Source organism: Tachypleus tridentatus, chromosome 6 (genome assembly GCF_004210375.1).
Source record: "Tachypleus tridentatus isolate NWPU-2018 chromosome 6, ASM421037v1, whole genome shotgun sequence".
NCBI classification, from domain to species: Eukaryota; Metazoa; Arthropoda; class Merostomata; order Xiphosura; family Limulidae; genus Tachypleus; species Tachypleus tridentatus.
In genome coordinates this window covers 90,062,663-90,085,247 of record NC_134830.1, presented here as the reverse complement: position 1 = coordinate 90,085,247, position 22,585 = coordinate 90,062,663, and the positions used below count along the sequence as shown (strand labels likewise).

Sequence of the window (22,585 nt, the reverse complement as noted above, 5' to 3'; positions counted from 1 at the left end):
GGACCACTAGTGCAGACCTTACCTTTTAGTGTCCTGTTCGATTCAGAAGAAACCTCAGCCGTAGTGCGTATTTCTTCGTCATCTGTCTAAAGCAAATAGAATAGTGATGACTACTTAATATTAATTGTATTTTAACTATATAGTTCTCATTAACCAACGATGAAACTACGTAAGAACGTAAATAATTGTGTGTAGAAACTGCTACGTATTATGATTTATCTGGGATGAGTCCGATTTATTATGTTACGTCTAATGATTTCAAATAGCCGGAAATTTTAATTTTAATTTAGAAGTTAATTGAATGTATCAAATTTATATTTGCTAACAAGGTTGATGCACACAATTTCCTTTCTTAACACAAATATATTTTAATATACAAACAACAGTACAATTTATAACGGTTATAATAAATAGTTATAACGAATAATTATTTATATACAAAAATTTTGCAAACATAAACATAAAACTTATAAGTTTTCTATCTGGTCTGGAACTGAATATTTTACGAGGAGCTAATTCTATGTTGATATTGTTAAACTTCGCTTAATGGCTAGCCTCATACCACTAACACGCTGACACCCCCCCCTCCCGAAGATATATCCTCGTAGAAATACTAACGTCCGAAGTTAATTTACTGAAGTTAAATTGTTTGTAATCTATAACCGTTCTTGATAAAATATTTGTAGTTTACCGATTAATAAGCATTTATCATAATTATTGGTACTTTAAATTATACTGAAAGTATAAGACGAACAATAGTATACTGTCTCACATTAGGCGATATTCTCATAGTGATTTACATACACATAGTACCAGTGGTGGATTTAAGGTCGTGTGGGCCCTACATCTCATGTACTTTCACAAAGAATATAATTATCAGTGGTCTTAATTAAGACCTGTTTTAGCCCCCTACATAAATACGTCACTGTATAGTACATTGTTGATCCTTACGTTCGAGAATCTTCTACAAATTTAGAGAACAGTCGGGTCTTTCGCAATGAACACTTAACAGTACACATTATTTGCATTTCTTTATATATATGAAACTGAAAGAAGCAGATATTAAATGAATCAGTTACAAGATGTACTTTGTTGTACTTCCTTCCGTTGCTTTCCTATTGTGCATGAAGAACATTCGAAGGGTTTTCTCACTTATGACTTGCCTTTAAAGATTAACTGATACTAATAACTAATTAAGAAAACGTAGTTAAACACAATCAGTTATGGTCTAAAATCATGGATTTTTTTAACTGTGGACTAACACTATCATGTTTTTTTAAAAGCAACTTCAGTTCTATACAGTTAAGAAAACAACTGAAAGTAACAAGAATCTTGTAATTAAACTAGGCTACAAACACGAGCACTTGCACACACAAATATATATGTATGTGTGTGTGTGTGTTTTTATGTATTCAAATCACTAAATCACTGTTTTGAAAATTGTTTATAAACACAACTTGTGCATGTTTGCTTGTATCGGAAGAACGTGTAATTGTATTTTTATAAATAGGTGTGGAAATATACATCCACTTGTTTATTTTTAATTTTTGATGCTTGTTACTATAATAAATAGAGCGTGATAGAAACTTAACATTGTTACAGCATACAGTTTACAAACGTGGTTGAACTGGTCGTGAATTGCTACGATACATTTAGTGTCGCATCTTTAGTCTGAATAACTGATATTTGTTTCGCTTGAATGGAGAAGCATTTAAAATTAAACAGACATTAGTTGGTGTCACCATGAGCTTGGTGAACGTGAGGAAGTCTAAGCACGTTAAGGTAACAGGTCAGTTGCATGTTTTGAAGTGTTTAATACAGTGGTTCTTAACCTTGTTGGAGTTACTGAACCCCGGAATTTTCGTACTTGCATTCACTGAACCCTTCGTAATTAGAAAAATAAAATATTTTTTTTTTCAAATTCAAAACATAAGTAGATATTTTATTAGTGCACAAAATGAACCATGCATTAGTTGCACACAATATCACTGTGTTCAAAGAACAAAACCAACAAAACATGAATTTCACACAAAAACATAACTCAATGAATATTTACTGCAAATCAATGTGACTTTTGCTGTTGCCTTTCAAAGACAATTTCATAAATGCGCGGCTTCACCTTGGCAAGTGCAACTCTCATATCACTTTTGCAACAAAGTATGTTCCTTTTCATCGTTTTTATATCTACCATCCTCGAAAAGGATTGCTCGCAAAGATACGTTGTAACAAACGGTATGAGTATCTCAAGGGCTTTCTCAGCAATAAGAGGGCACGCTACCATTTGGTGACATCAAAACGTTGAGAGCGTTGTTCTGAAAAGTTGCTGTTGAACCTGGCTCTGCTGAAGTTGAATGATTTCGTCGAGGTATTCATCATTGACATCTGCTGTCGCAACACTAAACGTGAACGGCTGTCTCATCCAGGCTGGATATGACTCTCTGGTGGGGAAGTATCTGTCGAGAGACTTTGCGAGCTCATCTTAGTGCATGGCAATTGCTTGCTTCAGTTCCCCGGGTACAAAAATGTCTCCAATTTTAGATGCATCTTCGATCTTACTTACACAGCCGTCCAGCAGGGGAAAGTTTGCAAAGTTATCATTCTCTGTTCGTCGTTTCCATAACGGTAGCTTTCTTTGAAAAGCCTTCAGGTTTTCTTCCGCTTCGATGATGTTGACTCCACCGCCCTGAATCTGTTGGTTGAGATCATTGAAGATATCGGCCATGTACGCCAAAATGAGAATGAACTCAGTTTTTTCGAAGCAATCTGCATGACAATGTTGGAGCTCTCGCGAAAACAGGGCTAATTCCACACGCATGACAAAAACACGATTCAGCACCTTTCCCCGGGATAACCACCGAACGAACGTTACAATAGTACAGAAGTACCTCGAATTTGGAGCCCATTTCATTACACATCTCTTTGAAGATGCGATGCTTCAGGGCACTATTTCTCACAAAGTTCCCACATTCCACTACAATTTTTAATACTTCTGCCAGTTTTGAAGGCAAGGTTTTTGTTGCCAACGCATGCCTGTGCAAAACACAGTGCTTTACAATGATGTATGGTGCATCGGCTTTCACCAGTGCACCAAAACCAGAGTTTCATCCCAGCATGACTGGAGCTCCGTGCGAACAAACTGCAGAAACCATATCCCACGAAAGATCGTTGTCTCTAAGAAGTCATCCACAAGTTTCTTTACGTCGGCTGCCTTAGTTGTTGTAAGAGGCTTACAAAATAAAAAAAAATGTTTTATCTCGTCGTTCTTCACATAACGCACGAATACAACAAGCTGACTTAGATTGGGAACGTCGGTGGTCTCGTCTAGTTGAAGGCTGAATTTTGCTGGGCTTGAAATCAGATCTGCAACTACTTGAGCCGAGATGTCATTGCTCATATCATCTATTCTGCTGCTGATGGTGTCATTTGAAAGAGGAATTTGGGATAACTTATTTTCAGCAGCTTTTCCCAACATGATATTCGCCATCTTCAACGCAGCTGGTTTTAGAGTGCTTCAACAATGGTGGGTGGTTTGCCCTGCTTTGCGATCAAGTACGCAACTTTGTACGATGCTGTGAGGATCGGTTTGTCGATGGGTACAAAGCCGAGAACAGGCAAAGTACCCTTTTCATCGAACCTGGCTCTCTTTACCTTGAATTCAGCAAGCGTTGTGTTTTTGTATTTCCCATTTCCATGCAGCTTTAGGGAGTGTTCTCTTAGTTTTGACGGTTCTAGACTAGAGTTGCTCAACTTGGCATTGAAATCATGCATCGAGGACGCTATACACGTGAATCCATATTGTACGTATTCGTCCGACTACTTTCTGTTTTTGCTCAACATGTTAATATGAAGGGATTGAAAGATTAGGAAAAAAATAACAAATGACGCACGATTACTACAGTCACAAATCGACTGCTAAGCGCACGAAGTTCTCTGTAGCACAGATATTAAGGTCAAGTGATGTGACGTGATCAGCCGCGCGCCAATGATGGCCAAGTGGAGCTTGACGTCACGAATCATAGGAGTTGGGTGAACGGAACGGACACGCATATTGTGTGTCTTAACCTCCGCCGAATCCCTGAGACTGACTCACTGAACCCCTGGGGTTCGATTGAACCCAGGTTAAGAACCACTGGTTTAATATTTTTTGTTATTGCAAACCTTTTCGAAAGAAGAATCCGCATATTTACTTTAATTGGAGAGCTCGTCGTTACTGCTGTGCGAGCCAGTTTCACTATCAGTTATTTAATGACACATCCAACCAGTAGACTTTTTAACTGTTCTTCGTAGTCAGTTGCTAATGATTCAATTGCCCCTGCGTGACGTAGTTTGAACTTGGCATACCATTAATTCATTTTATTTTTCCAGGAAGTTCATAACACTTTGTCGTTTAAATATAATGCTTACATGTGCCCGTAAATTGTAAACACTCATTGTTTGAATAATTGTTGATTACTGAGTACAATATACAAAAAGTGGACCACACAAATATACTAAACTTCTATTCTCACACTGGACAGTGTGGATTTTTTTTTGTATGTCGGAGAATGAATGAAAAGTTTCCAGTGAATATGTTGACAGTTCAAGAAAAGGAGAAATATGGAACGAAACATAAATGTTATTTAATCTTTAAAGGTATATTCGGAACATTAACTTCAAAATTGATGGAAAGTTTCAAAATGAAGCAGCATTTTTGATGCAGTAAATCTTATTCTAATTTTTCGATTATTTTTAAATCCTTTATGCCAAGATACAAGACAGTGGAAAATGAAATTGTAATACACAGTCAAATCAACGTCATACCTATCTCGTTTCGAAATGCAGTGTCGTGTGAGACATGTACTGAATCTATACCAATTGAAATATTCCACAGTTTGTGATCGAATACTTGTTTCTTTTTATCTGTATCATCGATTTTCTTTGAATCCTTGAACTTCTACATCCTGGCAACAAAGACACGTGTTTTATACCAATCTCGGGTCCCATGTGGGACCTATTAAAGGCTGAAATAAAACAATAAAACAATTACGCGTACTGATGTACTTATCTGTTTACCTCTCTGTGTCTGTTTATTTGTCTGTCCATCTGTTTCACTTTTCTTCATCTAACGCAATCATTGAAATGGATAAAAAATAATTTAAAAATAGTTTGATTTAATGACTTTTGTAATGAAGTTTGTGAAATCGAGTGGCTTTAAAATGTATGCAGTGCTTGTAAGCTTGTAATCATGCTGATGTTGTAATGTTCGCACAGAAATCTGGAGCTATTCCTTTACAATTGTAGTTAAATTGTTAGAGTAAAATCACTCAGTACGATAGTATAAATTAGATGTTTTTGCGCTTGTGTTTCCGTGTTACCTGTTTCGTTGGTTTTTATTACTAAAACTATTGAACAGACCTACGAGGACAGACCTGCTGTTTATTGTAAAAGTCAGGTTAAGCAGAATGTTATTCAAAGAAACACGTCATAAGCCGGTTGTCTTTGTGGATTACAGTATAAACATTTGTATTTACAAGCGTTGCTGATGTAATATGACGGCAGGGCCAGTGTAAACGCTAGATTTAATAAGGCAGTTAGTTGCCTAAGGCAGCAAATTTAGCAATCACCGATTTTGCGGGTGCAAATGATACTGTCCAGATACTTTTCCAAACTCAAAACACGAAAGTCTGATGCACTGTCTTAACAGTGTTATGCTACAACCCTTATTTCATAATTTAATAACTATACGATCTATCCAGAACCACCAAAGTGTGTAAAACAGTAGATACTTAGTTATTATTATTTATTTTGATTCAGGCCAAATAAAATCAGAACATGTGGATTTTCACCTTTTTTTAATAATTGTACATTTTACTGTACATGGGAGGGGGGGGGGCAAGGCTTGAAAGTTTGCCCAGGGCACCAAATACCCCTGCATTGGCCTTGTTGACACATCTATCAATCACCGCATAGGACCCCTTCTTCACAATCACACACGCACAACCACGTGGTATGATTTTTTAGAGAAAATTGGTAAGTATGTATATAGAAAGTTTCATACCAAGAAATATTCAACGAAGACTGATGTTTTCATAAATATACTACTGACAGTTTCCTGTCGAAATCACCGTATATAAAAAAATTAAATATAACGTGTAGGAGTATATTTACTAATGCATCGCCTGTATATAAATACCCTTAAATGTGTACTAAGTTTAGCAGAAATCGGAATTAGTGTTTAATAAATAGTTAACGTTTTTTGTTACCCAAATAACATATGTACAATATATTTGATGTGATACGACGTCAAAACGAAAAGAACAAATCTAACGCTAATTAGTGCGTACGGTATACCTACACAAACACCTTAACTTTTTCGTATATATATATATATAAGTATTGATTAGTGTGAACAGGAGTATTTTAGAGGCTCTTGTGTTACTAATAGTCATTATCAAAATCTTTATCTTGGTTTTTATCTATGTACTTAGCACTTAGTATATTTTAATTGCAAACAAAGTAATTCATAGGTTTTGTACGTAATTGTTGTTTAGTGCGTTTGTTTCATAGTTTTGTATGTGATTGCTGATTTTGTTTTTGTAATACTTAGCTCTGAATATTTGTTAAAAGAAAAACTTATCGGATATATACGTGACTAATCTTTAAAAGTATGGTCCTACGTAGTAACGTGAGGACCCTATGCGGTGATATTTATAACTTAAGTATTTCTACGTACTGTTTAGTAGGATTCTATCTTGTCATATGTTTGCTGAACACAAGCTCTCACATTTATGAGTTGTGTGCACACACACAAATATATAAAATGCTAATATTTCGCTTTCAAGAACGCCTTGTTGCGGATCGTATTTGCACTTGGATGACATTTGATTTGATTAACTAAAAATTGAAAACAACCCAATGTAGACTTATATTCAGATACAAGTCAAAGCCCTATATTAAATGTGTAAGTATATAAATTTCAAATGTTTTTTCAGTTTTTTTCTGTTACATAGTAAAGTATTCAATGTTGTAAAAAAAATAAGGGGCGTGATTATAAATCTCTTTACTTGCTTTGTGTATGTATGTACATGAACCGGTTCTTGCGTACTGTTCACTACAATATTAAATTTACATTGAACTTTGAAACGTTAGACTGTTTCTAAACCCACGATGTGAAAATTTAAAGCAAGTTCTTTTGAAATTGATATGTTATGTGTTTTGTTTTGGTGTATAGTGCTTTTGTGTAAAAGAGAACTCCGTTCGTGCATTCAAACGTACATATTGCACAAGAGACACATCAAACTTTCTTTTAAGTGGTTCATCTAATGAGACATTTTAATCCAGAATAACGCGTACGTTTTATTTTTACAAATTGTTCAGCTAAATGGCTCTTTAGGAAAGCAAGAGTTCCGTCTTCAAGGGTAACAAGTATGGTGTCAGTAGAACCTTGCAAACACCCCTCGATCTTTGCTTATGTAATATGATAGTGTTAGGTAAACAACTCCCTCCAAGGCCTTGTCTCGTAATTTCTCGTGTGATCCTAAGACGACGGGATTCATGCCATAACTTGAAATATTTCAGTGACTAGTTAGTTGGTAATTTTAGAGACTGTTTTGAATTTTATGTGGAACAGTTTCTTGTTTTGTGTAATTGGGATATAGGCGAACTATAAAGCCTTATACATGTATAATTTGTACATAATTTCAAAAGTCCAGTAAAATGCTGCATCGCATGGGCATGTCTTACAAATTATGTAACCACGTAATTTCGTATACAGTATATTTTACTTTTCCAGTAATGCATACTTATGTTGAAGTTGGGCTTGCAAAAATAGTTTTACCTTTCCACTTTTGAAAGTAGAAGTAGTCAAGTATATAATAAATATATAGAGAATTGAAAAAATGAATGTTTTTTGTTTTTTTTTTGTAAATGTATTACTAGTTGTTTACATAGTGTAATTTAGTGTCACCATATATAACAGCTGAAATAATTATGGCTAGGATGAGACAAATTGATTTATGAAAAGTAACAAAATAATGAAATTGTAAGGATATGATCTTTATTATGTTTGATGACATGATGTTATGGTCTGCTAGTATCAGCAGTATAAGGAAATATGTATTGTGAACATTTATTTTTTAATATTGGAAATATTGAATGTTTGATATGGTATTCTTAAAACAACAAAGGAAAAGTTAAAAAATAGATAATAAATAGTTGTGAGTATTATAACATCAGATGTCATTAGTTAAACTGTTTGAAATCATTTGGTGCTTGTTCATTTGAGTGTGTGCATTAGAGTATCTTCTATCAATTTTCTCTTTTTCTTGCTGTTCAATAACTACATTACACCTGAGGGTTGAATTACCTAACTTATTTGAACATATTTTGTTATAATATTAGCAATCAAGTCATAAATAAATATTACCATGCAATAAATACAGTTTGTAGCTTGAAAAGAGGCATCAACAATTTTCTGCATGACTTAGCTATATGATTCTTCTAAACTGAAGTGCCACATGTCAAGGTTATTTCCTCTTATCCACTACTTGATTTTGTTCTTAGCTTTGGGTATATGAATATCTTTAAAAGTTAGTTTAACATGTCAATCTCATTTTTGTTCATTGACTGTAAAACCAATGAAAGTGAGACCATCATTTTAGCATCCAACTTTGATATATTATTTTGAATCAAGTATAACATGTCCATAACAAATTAGTGAAAGTAAGGTTACTAAACATGGTGTAGGAATTTGATATCACCTTCAAAACATTCTTTATTTTTTGTGAGTCATTGGTGAAGATCATGAGGGTACGAGACATTTATTATTCTTATGATCAGTTTTTATTGACTTTTAATGTTGATTATCATTAATGGGGGTTGGGCATTAAGTTTTCACTCCAGTTACTTCAAATTTAAAGATTACTCAAAAACAAAATCTATTAAACTTAAAACATAGCTGACTGTGCATTTACAAGTTAATCAGAAGAATATTTATAGGTGAATAATTCAGAGGGCAAGATCATAAATTTGTTGCTCAAATATGATAACACAGGAGATGAAACTGAAATTTAAGTTGTTTTTAAAGTGTACGATTGTATCACATCTGGGATTAAAGGTGAAGTTACAAATGTTTCATCAAGACCAAAGACATGAAGCATCTCTATAGTTAAGTATTTTTCATTTAAATGTAATATATTTGATTTATAGTTTTGATATTTACCAAGGAAGAGTGATGAGAATTAGTGTAAAAATGTATATACCATAGATAAAAGATCCGTACAGTAAGTAAGTTTATTTCTTCTTCACTTCATTCATCATAGATTTCAAATCATAGTTAAATAAAAATAACAGTTTAAATGTATATTTTGTCTGCCACAAATCATTGTCCAAGAGGTCTTTCAATCAGCACTAGGACTTGCACAGCATCTAGATAGCATATAGGATGGTGTTTTGGTTGCCATCATGGTATAGCCAAACTGACCTGAGATCTATAATGGACAAATGAAGAGAAATGTGGAAAAAGACATTTAACCTAGCATGATTCTTATCAAAAGTATCTGGTTTGTCAGTTTGTCAGATGAAAGTAAGTACGAAACATTTTATATTTGCTGTTGTCTGTACAATATTTTGAGCCATTTTTTAGTATCATTTTCAATTTCTATATATTAAATGTTAATTATTAGTGTTATGGTTCATGTACTGTGTGCAGGAATCTAATTACATGAATATTTATTATGAAATTGTTTCACCAAAGAAAAAGCATTACTTGTGTAATAATTCTATTGAAAGGAAGGAGAGAAAAGACTGGGAACTATAACTTTCATTCAAGATTTCATTGGAAACATCTTAAAGTACTCTTTTTGTAGCTGCTGACTGTTACAAATCTAAAGATGTTGAGTTTGGCCTAGTGGTTAACATGTCAGACTGTGGAACTGAGGGTCACTGGCTCAAAAAGTCATGCTCTACACATTGGAGCTGTGGGTGTGTTAGGTGAGTGATGGTTAAACTCCATTATTCAGTCTGATAAAAGAGTGTGTTGTGTCGAGTGGCTTCATTCCTTACAGTCTTATCATCATTATTTGATGTCATATACATCTTGGGCCTTTTTGTGTAGAAATAACTTATTCTGCTTCTACTTCCACTTATCTCACCCAGCATGATTCACCTGTATTTCACTGATTCTTCTGTGTTTCTATCCATTGCTTTATAAGGTGTCTTGGCAGACTTCTTCCTTTTAGCTTTCACACAAACATTTTTAGAGTCATTCTATTGTCTCCTCTATTTGCTTCAGATGATCATACCATCTCAACTACACTTCTTCAGTAACCATCAGCATAACCTCACCCTGAGATTTGATCTAATGTTACACAGGCCAGTGAACTTAAGTTCATAAAAGTTATTTTTGTTTTAATAATGGATTTTCTATAATTCAGATGTGCAAATTTCAAAAATAATAGTAGGGCATTCGACTCGCAATGTGCGATTTCGAATTCATGTTCCACCAAGTGTGCTCATCCTTTTAGCCATGGGAAAGTTATAATGTTTGATCAATCACATTTTTTACCAAGTTAGGTGGTAATGACTAGCTTCCTTTCTTCTAGTTTCTCACTGCTAAATGAGGGATGAATATCACATTTAGTACTTGCATAGCTTTCCATGAAATTCATTACAAACCAAAACAAATATCACATAATGTGTATGGTACCAGGCCACTTCAGTCTCATTGAACAGTCTTTAAATATGATCCACAATGGATGAAGTTTGATACTTCATTTCTTATACACTGAAACAAAAACAGATAACAGCTTTATAATCTTTTACCTGAAATTTTACTTGCAAATAAGGACCATACTTATATGTGTGTTTTGTGTGTGTATACATCTGTATCCGAGATAATAATAAACCTCGAGTTACTTGTGGTTAATGTACTTCAGTGTTTATATATTCTTATTGAAAATGCTTACATAAAATGTAGTACTAATCTGTAATTGTTTAAAATATTTTCCCGTTTCTGAATAGCATAGTTGCGACTTTTCTTAGCAAACTGATAGAAAAATAGTCACATGTCTGTAAAGTACAGGGTTTGCCATATAATTATTTTTAGAATTCACTACCAATTGTGGTACACTCGTTACAGTTATCTTTATTAATTTAACTTGGTTGAAGATTATGGTTTGCTACAGTTGCTCTCTGTTGGTTAGTTTGATCAAAGAGCATAACTTATAGTATTTATGTAAATTCAACATAATGTATGAAGTTCATAAAACAGTAACCAGAAAAAAAGGAAATGTATGCTTTTTTTAAGTAGGACAAAAAGTTCTTATTCTTAAATTGTATTCAGTAAGAACGACCTGAAACTCGATAGACCGTAAATGAATTTTGACGTATCCTTAGTAGTTATACTTTATTTAAACGATTTTTTATTATAATGAAAGGAATCTATAGCATATCCACGGAAGCTCTGGAACCATATCTAAACCGATCCAGATAAACGCCATTGTTTGCAGAGTGAACGTTATTGTTACAAAAAAGACCCCCTCAAATAAAATAAAATGAAAAGGCCATAGGAAATTGTTTATACTCCGGCACTGTTATAAAGATAATAAGTATTTAAAATTGATAATCACAACTCATAAGATAAACTTTCAGCCACGTCATAAAACAACGATTGTGCCCTTAAAAAGATGGTTGAAATAACTGGGGTTATAATAATTATGTTTGGATATATATCTTTGAAGTTCCCTAATGCAGCTGCGTTGGATTTATAATTGTTGCCATGCTTAAATATTGCCTTTGAATGTTTAGTGTAGGATCTCTATAAAGTCTGTTAATATGAACGGTCAGAATTTGAATTTGCTATCTTTCGAAGAAATCTGTTAAAATGGAAGTTTTGGTTTTGGGTAATAGTATACAGTCATAGCCACTATACTGTGTATAATTAATGACAGACTTATTCTAAAGTCATATAGGATCTAGATTCTAGAACATAGTTTAGCCTGTCTGTACACAGCACTCCAAAAATGAAAGCGACGGCATATTAACATTAAATTGTTATTTAATGAACGAACATTTGAAGTAAAATTAAGAGTAAATTTCAAAAACACCATTTATTCTGTACATACAATCAAACGAATAGTTCTCATTGACATTATGTCGCCTATTACAGCCTGTGAAATATAAGTGATTTTAAATTCATTATAATCATTGTACTGGTACGCTAGTGATTATGTATTACATTTACTTGTAAGTTGCATTATGTATACGTAAATAATAAATTGTGTAATTACATATATACGCAATAAAATTGCTGGATTCCTTTGTTTTTTCCCGTGTGAAAGTTTAAATTCTTGTTCCACAAAAACATGCTGTCATATTCCTTGACATTTTTAAAATCCTGTTTTTAGCTTTACCCCTCACCCACTATTTCTTGGCGGGTGGCTATTTTTTTGGTTCCATTCGTTTTCTAATGTATATGTTCTACTCTTCTGAAATACGTTTTTTTCAGTGTTTGAGTGGGTATTCATGTTTTGTTAAAGAAATCCGGTGAGACCGGAATGTGTATTTTAACAGTTTAAATCAGTGATTTATTATTTCTTTTTTTTTTATGGTATCTGGTGTTTTTGAAATTGTGTTATATAATGTTCAATGTAATAAATTACAAGTTATGAGTGAGAGTACGAAAAAATAAAGTATAACAGTATGCCTGTTACGTATCTAGTTCAGACATTTTTGATAAACTTCGTCTAGTGTCGAGGCTCATTAATTTGTTTTATGTTACACACCTGGTTTAGTCTTTTCTTTCCATCACTAACACATTTCAATTGAATCTTTTCAAATTCAAGTACTTACAGAGTAATACCATAGCGGGAAAAGAAGTACTTATATTATAAGTAATGTTTAATTTGTGTAAGAATTAAAGAGGTGGATAATATGTGTGTGGAATTTTTCTGGTGATGATTCATTGTACAGGCACCGCTGTGGTAGGGTGTGCCAAAACGTAGTGATGGATGTTTTTAGCGCTCCCTGGCGAAAACAGCCTCGGGCATTCCCCATCTTAGTGGATGACTGCATTTACAGCATAAGATTGAGATACAGTTGGTAAACAAGCGAAGCTTAGCCTGTTAGCATTATTTATTTGTAAATTAGAACTAAAGGTGTAACAGATAGAAATAGGAAAAAGTTGTATTTGAGCTGCCAGAGACTGATGATGTTTTGTGAGTGGAGAAGCTCCAGTCGATTTTGAAGTTCGTCTCAACATATTAGGGAAGGATATGACATGACAATCCACACACACTCATCAACATTCCACATGTCGAAGCCCGAATGCGTTACAGTAGTGTCAGAGATCACGAGTCATGGTGTTACATACGTGAACTCGTTACTCTGTTCATGCAAACAAGCTTCTCTGTTAGACTCTGATATGAATTTGAGATATCGTCTTATGAAAAAGTGAAGTTTAATGGTTGCCGACCGAATCCATGATAAACCACACGACTAAAACTGTGTATTTAAACAAAGCAGAGTAGTGTAAGCAACAAGGTTTGAAGTCGCAACTTCTAGTAAATTAAAGAGATGGAGACATCCTACAGCCGTCGTTACAGTGTATCCACCAACTTCTTGTTCCATTCACACTTCATACGATTCACTTGACAGGTAACTTAAGGGCCGCAAATGTTGTTAGGCGTCATAGTTTAAGAAGGATGAGTTTCATAGCCTCAAAGTGGCCGTGGGGTGACGAAGGAATAACCATATCATCAATCTGTACTGCTAGATGATGTGGTTCTGAAAGAAGAAGGATAACAAGAGGAGTGCTGTAACATGTGGACTGAGATCGTGAAAGAACGTTACCAAGTTGAAGTAAATTTGAGGTGATTATTTCGGACAAATATTTTCCGTCAATATCTTTGTTTTTTTTTTCATTTTCCAACACATAAATAACATTGTAGTCTATGCTTCCGTTAAAAAGCCTCCACCGGACATTAGCAAGATATAGTATTATTCAGTTCTACAGAAACTGATACAGATTGAAGCAATATTTTGTAATAATCAAATCTGAAAATGAAACAAAAGCATTGCCTTTCAAGGGTGGGTAGTGCGTGCTAAGGGAGATGTGTCCCAGTCAACCTAAAATTTCCTTATTCTTAAGTCTTCTCTAAATAATCTCTAAAATTTCACTGCCCTAAAATAAGAAATTATTCTGTTTCTGGTTATCTTGGATATCAGTGTGGTGATAATCATGACCCTGACCTAGTGTAAATAAGTGTTAGTTTAGAGATGTGGATTGAGGCAGGAAGTGCTCACATAATTTAGGTGATAATGATATTTTAATACTAAAATTTCAGAAAGCCACTAACTGTAAGGTTAAAATAAGCTCCATACAGTTAACATATTGATTTTAACAATAAGGAAGGCTTATGGTTTTGGTTTTATAAAATTGTTTTGATAATCTTGTTAACTATTTAAAAGTAATTTATTTCAAAATACATTTATTTTAGTAGGAATATTTAATAATGCTTTGCTTGAAATGTGAAGTTATACATGGGAGAGTGAATCGGTTATTTTGAGCCGTAGGTACACAACCAGTTCGTCCGATTGAAAAGTTTTCATGTTACGTATGACATTAAACGTCACTTTCATTTGGTGTCGGTCTTACGTAGTTCCAACTTTTCGCTCAAGTGGGCCGAACTTTGCGGCATAAAGGAGGTAGACAATAAATGGCTACCGAACTCAAACAGTTTGTCCAGTTGATTTGTCATACAAACCTAATATTTGGAAAGTCTACTTAGTTCCTTCCTGTGCCAACTTTAATCGAAAGTAATTGGGCCAATTGCCCACTTCTCAAAACTTATGGATTTCAATTGTAGGACTTGTTCAAATATCGCTTAAGTTGCAACATTTCATTTTTCAGAAATTACATTCGGGTGTGATTTTCCAGCTTATTAATGAATAAACTTTTCTTTTGTATATCTTGTTGGCGTGCGTTTATATAATAGTAAACTTTGAATTATAGTGAAAGAAGTTCGATGCATGATAATTATATATAAATGTCTTTAGAATAGCTGGTATTTCATCATAAGTAAGTTAAATTATCTCATACACTTGTTTGTGTAAAGGCTGTAGTTCTTAAGTACATATAAATTTAGAGAATAAACGAGAATTTTGCAGCATACATTTAACAGTATAAGTTGCACGCATTTTCAAATATATATTTAACTAAAATGAACATCAGTATTAAAATAAATATACATTAATAAAACCGTTACGATATCACATGTAAATAAATGAAAAACATTCTTAAATTCAATTAAACGGATATTTTTACATTAAGGATTAGGGCTGTTTTATATTGTATCTCTATGAGATATACAGTATCACGTTTTTACCGTGGTGAAAGGCTTATATTGTAAGTTCAAAGCTAATGGTAAAACATAAAATTCTGTAAATTGAAAAAACATTGGGTCTGACATGACCTGGTTGTCGAAGACCTGGATTTGCAATTCGAGTCCGAATCCCATTATCAAACATATCAATCCTTTCAGCCATGAGGTAATTTTAATAGCAGTCGCACTTTTCGTTGGCCCAAAAATTTGGGATTGGTGATGTTGAGGAGGTAGTTGTCACTTATCGACGGCCAGCACAGATAGCCCTCGAGTACTTTCTTTTTTTATATGTTGAAACAAACAACAAATAACTTTTTTCCCTTGAAATAAAATCTTTGTTGTATGAAGTAAAACATCTGATGAGTGGAACAACTTTCTCACTGATGTAAATTTTTGATTTGAAACTTTCACTTTTAACCATTTGTATTCGAAATATAGTACCTATTTTTATTGTAATGTTATATATTTAACTACGTAAGATTACTAACCTAAAACAAATGTGTGTTACCCCCTTTGTGTTTGTTACCGAAAAATATATCCATTGTTAAATCATGTATTAAATAATGGATTTATACAAATATGTAAATAAGCATATATATATATATATATATATATATATAGGACAGTATTTATTTATCACATCATTAGTCCAGAATTTTTGTCGTATTTCGAAGACGTGATCTTTCTAAATTTTGTACTAGAGGGTGAAGGCCATTAAGCAGGTGGCCTTGAAAGGTAGACCTATTAATACGTATTATTAGATCAGATAAAATGACACCCCAAATTTGAACAATTTGTAGGTAATTATATATAAAAAAAGTTTATTTGGAGTGGCTGCATAAGTCTCAGCTATTATGAATTATTATAATTTGTTCTACACTATTAGCCCATGACGTGTTATAATTTAAGCTGAATTTTCAGAGGCTCATTTTATGGTGTATGCTGATTTTTTTTACTAAATGACTCTGAGCCACTCATATTCGAGTGTAAATATATTTATATCTCACGCTCTTTCCTAACAATATACTCTGTTTTTAGTTACTTTGTACACTATTAAATGTTATACTTTTATTTGTACAAAACACAAATATATTTTACTTTGTTAAGAGGTCATTTTATCTGTGTTGTCATAATACATTTTATTTGCATAATACTTAGCTTTCATTCACTCTACTAAAGTAAGTAGTTCACTACTGGGAAGTGTATTGTATAAAAACTCAAAACTGAAGTTTCCTTTCGAAGTTGAGTATTCTTTAACAGTTTTATCAATAAAGGTATTGATACATTGTTTGTTCTAGTGGACTACCACTTTCTTTTTTCGTTCTATTTTAACTAGATTGATTTAGAATTCAAATTTTGCGAGTTTAAAAATGGTTTAGAACACAGTGATTTTCCAACTTTTCTGTGGAACTCCGAGGTTCTGTGTAGGGTCATCAGGGATTCTTCACATAGGTAATAAGTATTTTTATTTTTCAGTTATTGAATGTTAATCCATCAGAGACCAAATGTATTTAAACAAAAATTACAAGTATTTTTGTATATTTATTGAAATTTGGTTTTAACAATACTTTTTCGAACTTGGGCACTTTCATCTAGGCTAGACTAAGTGTTAGTTAAGAGTTGAGGTTATTTCGATGGAAGGAATGAAATAATAGGATTCCATAGCTTCGTAAAGTTTGTAAAACTAGTGGTTTAAAACGATGGAAAATATGCACAGATATATTTTGAAGCAAATATGAACTGAAGGTATTTTATTCTTAGTTGAGTTCATTATTTAGGTCTGTATTCTAACCTAACTATTTAAAAATAAAGGTAGTACTTGAGAAACCAGATGATTATTTGTTAATAATAAATTTGTTAATTTGCTTTGACATTTATTATTAACATTTTAATGTGATTCGTTAATAACTTATCATTTAAATTTAAATAGAAGCAAACAGGTAAATAGTTAATTTTATAGGTTGTATAAACGTTAAATATCTGAACTATTTATTTTTTATTTGTGTTTTTAGTATTTTTTCATAGTAGATAAATAATTGCTTGCGTTTTGAATAAACACAAGTATTTTATATTTAACTTGTTAATAACAAAATAAGGACTATGAATTGTACATTTTATATTAGTTATAACAGAGAGATAAATATGTAAACAACCCGATTTAGAAGCGTACATGATTTAATAGTCTGATGTCGTGGGTTTGTTTTCAGAGATATCCTTGGGCATGATGATCTCACTTGTGTAGTAGTGGTGCACGGTCGTTTGTAAAGAAACATCTGGAGAATGGAACTTGGATTTATACTTTAAACTTGTTAACCTCTAAACACACACACGTCTGTCTCCCTTCCATACTTCCGAACACGTTAACTCTGGGTAACGCTAGAATTATTCTTTCAGTGGTATTTTAATTAATATAAAGTATTATAAGGTCTCCTATCTCAAAAATCAACTTGCACGCATTAATTAATTAATTATACATTTATGAAATACGTTTGTATCTTTTATACAGTTTCTATTATTAAAATTAAAAGTAATTTGTTGAAGCAATGACATCAATTGTGTATAGAAATTTCATTCAGATACTGTTTGATCTGATCAGAAAAAGCTAGCAAAATTTACTTAAGTTGATCCTCCGAAACTGTTAAATAAGGACTGTAATTATTCCATAATTCTGTTTCAACATCATTATTTTTTTCTTCACAATTCAATGAAGGAACATAACAGTTTTTGGTTTTTTCTATACTGTAATTTGCTTTGAAAAGCTTAGTATTGATGTTTGTAGATAAATAACTTTTGGAAATGTAATAATAAAGAAATTCAACCATGTCAAGATAACGTACACCTGATTTTTATGTTTCTAAAGTATTGTCTCAATAAGTAAGTAACAAAGGTCTGTATAAAGTTTTGATGTGTATATATATATACTGTTGCACACAATTAAAAGGGTGAAGTTTTGTAGTTCGTGCGTCTCTCAAACAAACAACAGGAACACGTTTTTTTTTCAGTGAATATAATTAAAGAATGAGATAAATTGACAAAAGATCAAGACTACCCACAATTTGAAAGTGGTAATAATCACACCTAAAGGATAAACAAAATATTTTTGATGATAAAAGAGAAAGAAAGTTACTAGTTTCAACTTCCCGTGATTTTAACTGTCTCTTTATCTAAAAATAATTCTTTTGATCAGTCCGCTGACAAATGATGGGGGGGGGGGATCCCGTCTCACTACCCAAAGAGAGCTTTCCAAGCTTTCGAAGGTCTCAAAGTAGTTCAATGTGATTAAAATCAAAACTGTTGGATATCCTATGGGACTTTTCTTGTTTCTTGTTTGAGGTTTTGAGAAGTCGACACCGACATTATCCCGAGGATTCAGGAAGTTGATCACCGATATTATCCCGAAACAGTTGAGTGGGATTGAACTCGCGGCAGGTCGCACATCCCGATCCAGTATCACTTTACTATAGAATCGAGCAGTATATCCCAACCCTCTTTCCCTCAAAAGCATAACAAAATGTATGTCATCTACCACATTATTGAATCGTCACTGTAATATCCATATTCAACAGTATCATTCCGAGCATATCGTTTGTATCTAGCTTTACAAAATCGAATTCGTCGAATATTAGTAAAAACAAAGCAAAAAGTAAGCACAGACTTGTCAAGTATAGGTGCACGGTCGTGTTTCTGATAATTATGTGCTTGAGTTAAAAGTGAAAAAGAACTGTACAGTCAGCTGCGAGGCTGAAGTAATTTATAAAGTTTTTTTTTCCTACTGATCGTTTGTTCGTTCGTAATCTTATCACTTGTTATTATGAACTTCATACCAATTTCTATATAGTAAACTGTTAATTTTTAATGCCAATGTAATGTAAATAGCTTTCGTTAATTGGCGCTTTCGAGCTATTGTTGTCAGATAGTTTTTGTCTACAACTTTGAATTGAGAATTAGAATACTTCTAAATGAACTGCTACTACTTTCCTCTATTAGACGTTTTGTACACTAGAAAGACTGGAGTTTTCTTTTACGAGAAAATATCCACCATATAATATTGGCATACAGTTATATGAAATATCTAAATGAAAGCACTTGTCAAAACAGAAAAATCCACATTGATCACATTTTATAACGATATAATATGCTGTTCTCTGAAATCTTTCTTGTAGTGTTATATTATGAAACCCAATAAACCCTGCCTTCTAGTGGTAAGTCCGAATATTTATAGCATTAAAAACCGGGGCTCATTATACCGTATAGGGAAGAGAAGAGATAATCGACTGTGTAGGTTTGTACGTAACAAACAAATTGACAAACTCCAACCGTTTTTGATTTGCAAAATACAACTGCTAAAAGCACTTGGAGCATTGTTTTTCTTTGTTAATGGTAAAGTTACATACAAAGGATATCTGCTGCCATCTCTAATGCTGAACTGTTGATCAGAGGGAAGGCAACCAGCCGGCAGCATCCACCGTCTTCTCTCGGGTTTCTCTTTGCCAACGAATAGTGGGATTGATTGAACATTATAACGCCTCCATGGTATCATTAGTATTTTACATTTGAAATATGTTTATGATCCTACTTGATTTTCATAGATTAGTATTTTTCATTATCTAATTCTTTTTCTGTTCTGGCAATTTTGTATCGCTAGTGCTGTAATGTGTTTATCTTAATGCATATCTTTAATTTTTTGTGTTAACAATTTGTTTGCAGAAATGTAAAACAAGAGCCGTAAGTTAAATTTCGTTGAAATCAAGTAAGTGTCGTTGATGTTCCTGATAAGTTATTTTCAGTTTTTCTCGTCGTGAAATATCCTCCTTGATTTTGCTGCTTTTTCAGTGATGTCGAGAAACCCACTTGTTTAGAAATTTATATGCAAAAACGGCTCGTTTGGGTTGAGAAAATATTTTACATATGTAAACGAGCCGTTTTTGCATATACATTTGCTGCTTTTTGTTTATGTAGGAATGGCTTTATTGGAAGTATACAAACTGATAAGGATAGTGTAGTTCTTTGTCATCGAAATTCCCTTGAAACGACAATAAAAGCTCTCTAGTGTTGTCATTAATAGCCATTTGTATTGTGAATGCAGAGATGCCAACCATTACGATTTTGGTGTATACATTACGACTATACGCTCATACAGACAAATGTTACGACTTGTTGCAACTCCCAAATTATTATATATTATATAGGCCTATACGACAAAGTGATAAATTGTTCTCCCAGGGCTTGAAAGGGGTGAAAAGAAAATTTCTAGTGAGATACAAATAAATTTTGATAATAAATAAAAGACATAGTCCAAATGGCTACTTGCGATAATCATGTTTGTGCTTGAAATAATAAAAAAATATTTGTATCTCCGACGTCTACCAATAGTTTGAGTGCAGTGCTTCTCCATACTGGGTAGGTGGGGGAATCCATAGTTACGTCATCAGTGCTTGTCAGCCAGTCAACGCTCGCATAGATGGGTATTTCTCGTTTTCTATGCGGCATAGAAACACCAATGCTATCGTTCACAAGATGGGAAAAAAGAGGCCTCGTTCACCAAATTGTCTTGTTTCTGGCAAATCTAAAAGGACTAAAAGGAATCAAAAATTTAGGAAATAGTATAGTGCAAAATATCCGGTCATTGCATCAAAAGTCAGTGACACTCATGCGTTTTGTACAGTTTGTCGCATCGATTTTTCTGTGGCGCATGGCGGGATAAACGATTGTTCCAGACATACAAAATCGGCATCTCACCAACAAAAGGCTGAAGCAAAGACAAAAACGATGCAGATAATGACATTTATGAGCAAGAATTCAGAATATGAAAAAGAATTTCAAAAGAATTTTTAAAAATTTATTTATTAAATACACAAAACACAGTCATAAATGAGCAATCTATAACAGTAATAAATAATAATAGTTATAATAATAATATATTAATAAACAGCTTAGAGACATTGGTCAGGCCTAGTAGCCGCAAATGATAAAGGGATCTGTCTACAACCATTACGCTCAGTCATTTGAAATAGTTGGCATCTCTGTGAATGTTCTAAGTACTCCGAAGAAGGAAGTACATGAAATAAAAAACACCAAAAACTGTACCTGATTATTTAAGCCACAATGAAACTATGTGATACCACAAATGAAAGACTGATGGTATTCAATTACCTGATATCTGTCACTTTCTGAAAACATAAATAGAATCTTTGAGGGGCAAGGTTTTTTGTTTTTAAAATGAAACTTCACAGAACGTTGTATCTAACAATAGAGACTGAGCAACTTGAGATAAATTTACAGCAAGGACTCGGAAAGAAAGAAAACAAAATACCCGTTATGCAAACTTGTAGGCCCGTGTATAATTATTTGGGATTATATTTCACTTTGAAAAAAAAAATCATATTTCATGTGGCTACAGATGCAACCTGTTTTCTATATGACTGTATTTTTTTTGTGAAATAAAAATCCGTATTATATATATAGCAATGTTAAATTATGTTTGTCTTTTTTTTAACCTACTACATGCAAAGATGAGGGTTCGTAAGTTAATGTGTAAGGTGTGTTGTGAAGTATATTTCGATTGATACGTACCGAGTTTCTGATAAGTTGAGTTTTTAAACTAACATTTGATAAAGTAGAGGATCTTCACTGCTTGAAGAAATAAGCTAGAGTGTGTGTGTGTTGAAAACACCCACGTTCTTGTCTTATTACTGAATGTCCTTTGAATTCATGAAAATTAATCAGCACGTGCAGTATTGGGTACTATTCGCTTTCTACATGCTTGCTTCAAATGAAAGCGATTTTAAGAGAAGCATCAACTATTACACAAACACTTTGAACCATAAACGAACGAACAATGTGGAGTTGCTGTTTATTTCGGCATTAACAAATAAAGCATTTTTGTGAACGAATTTTGGTCGTACAGTTAGGCCTCACTCTTCTAGAAGCATATCAAACATAAATGTTAGCAGAACGAACGAATAGAATGCCTTAAGGAAATTTAGCACAATTTTTTTTAAATTTTACAATACCTACGAGGAAACTCGTGTATCATTTAAAGCTTTGAATTGAATGATAAGAGTTTTTACATATGTTTTACGTTTTTTTTTTAATATTTCACATGTTCATTTGTACTGTCTGTTAAAATTATTACTTATGTTGTGTTTTGAATGAGTGGTATCATACGGAGAGGGCACAGCAATAGGTAAGTTTCCCGAACTTAATACAGTCTTGAACAAATGTGT

At 33.2% G+C, this 22,585-nt stretch overlaps 1 protein-coding gene and 1 long non-coding RNA gene across 3 annotated transcripts in view; both read left to right on the top strand.

The window, feature by feature from the left end:
• LOC143251666 (disco-interacting protein 2 homolog C-like) overlaps positions 1 to 22,585 on the top strand; it is a 99,402-nt gene that overhangs the window by 21,532 nt on the left and 55,285 nt on the right. The gene's annotated exons all lie outside the window — the stretch shown is intronic.
• On the top strand, positions 6,550 to 21,487 carry LOC143253014 (uncharacterized). 2 transcript variants are annotated; one of them, XR_013029296.1, is made up of 3 exons: positions 6,550 to 9,969; positions 16,696 to 16,811; positions 17,567 to 21,487. It is a non-coding gene; the product is annotated as an uncharacterized LOC143253014 (long non-coding RNA). The 2 variants fall into 2 exon arrangements; XR_013029295.1 differs by lacking the exon at positions 6,550 to 9,969 and adding an exon at positions 9,979 to 13,847.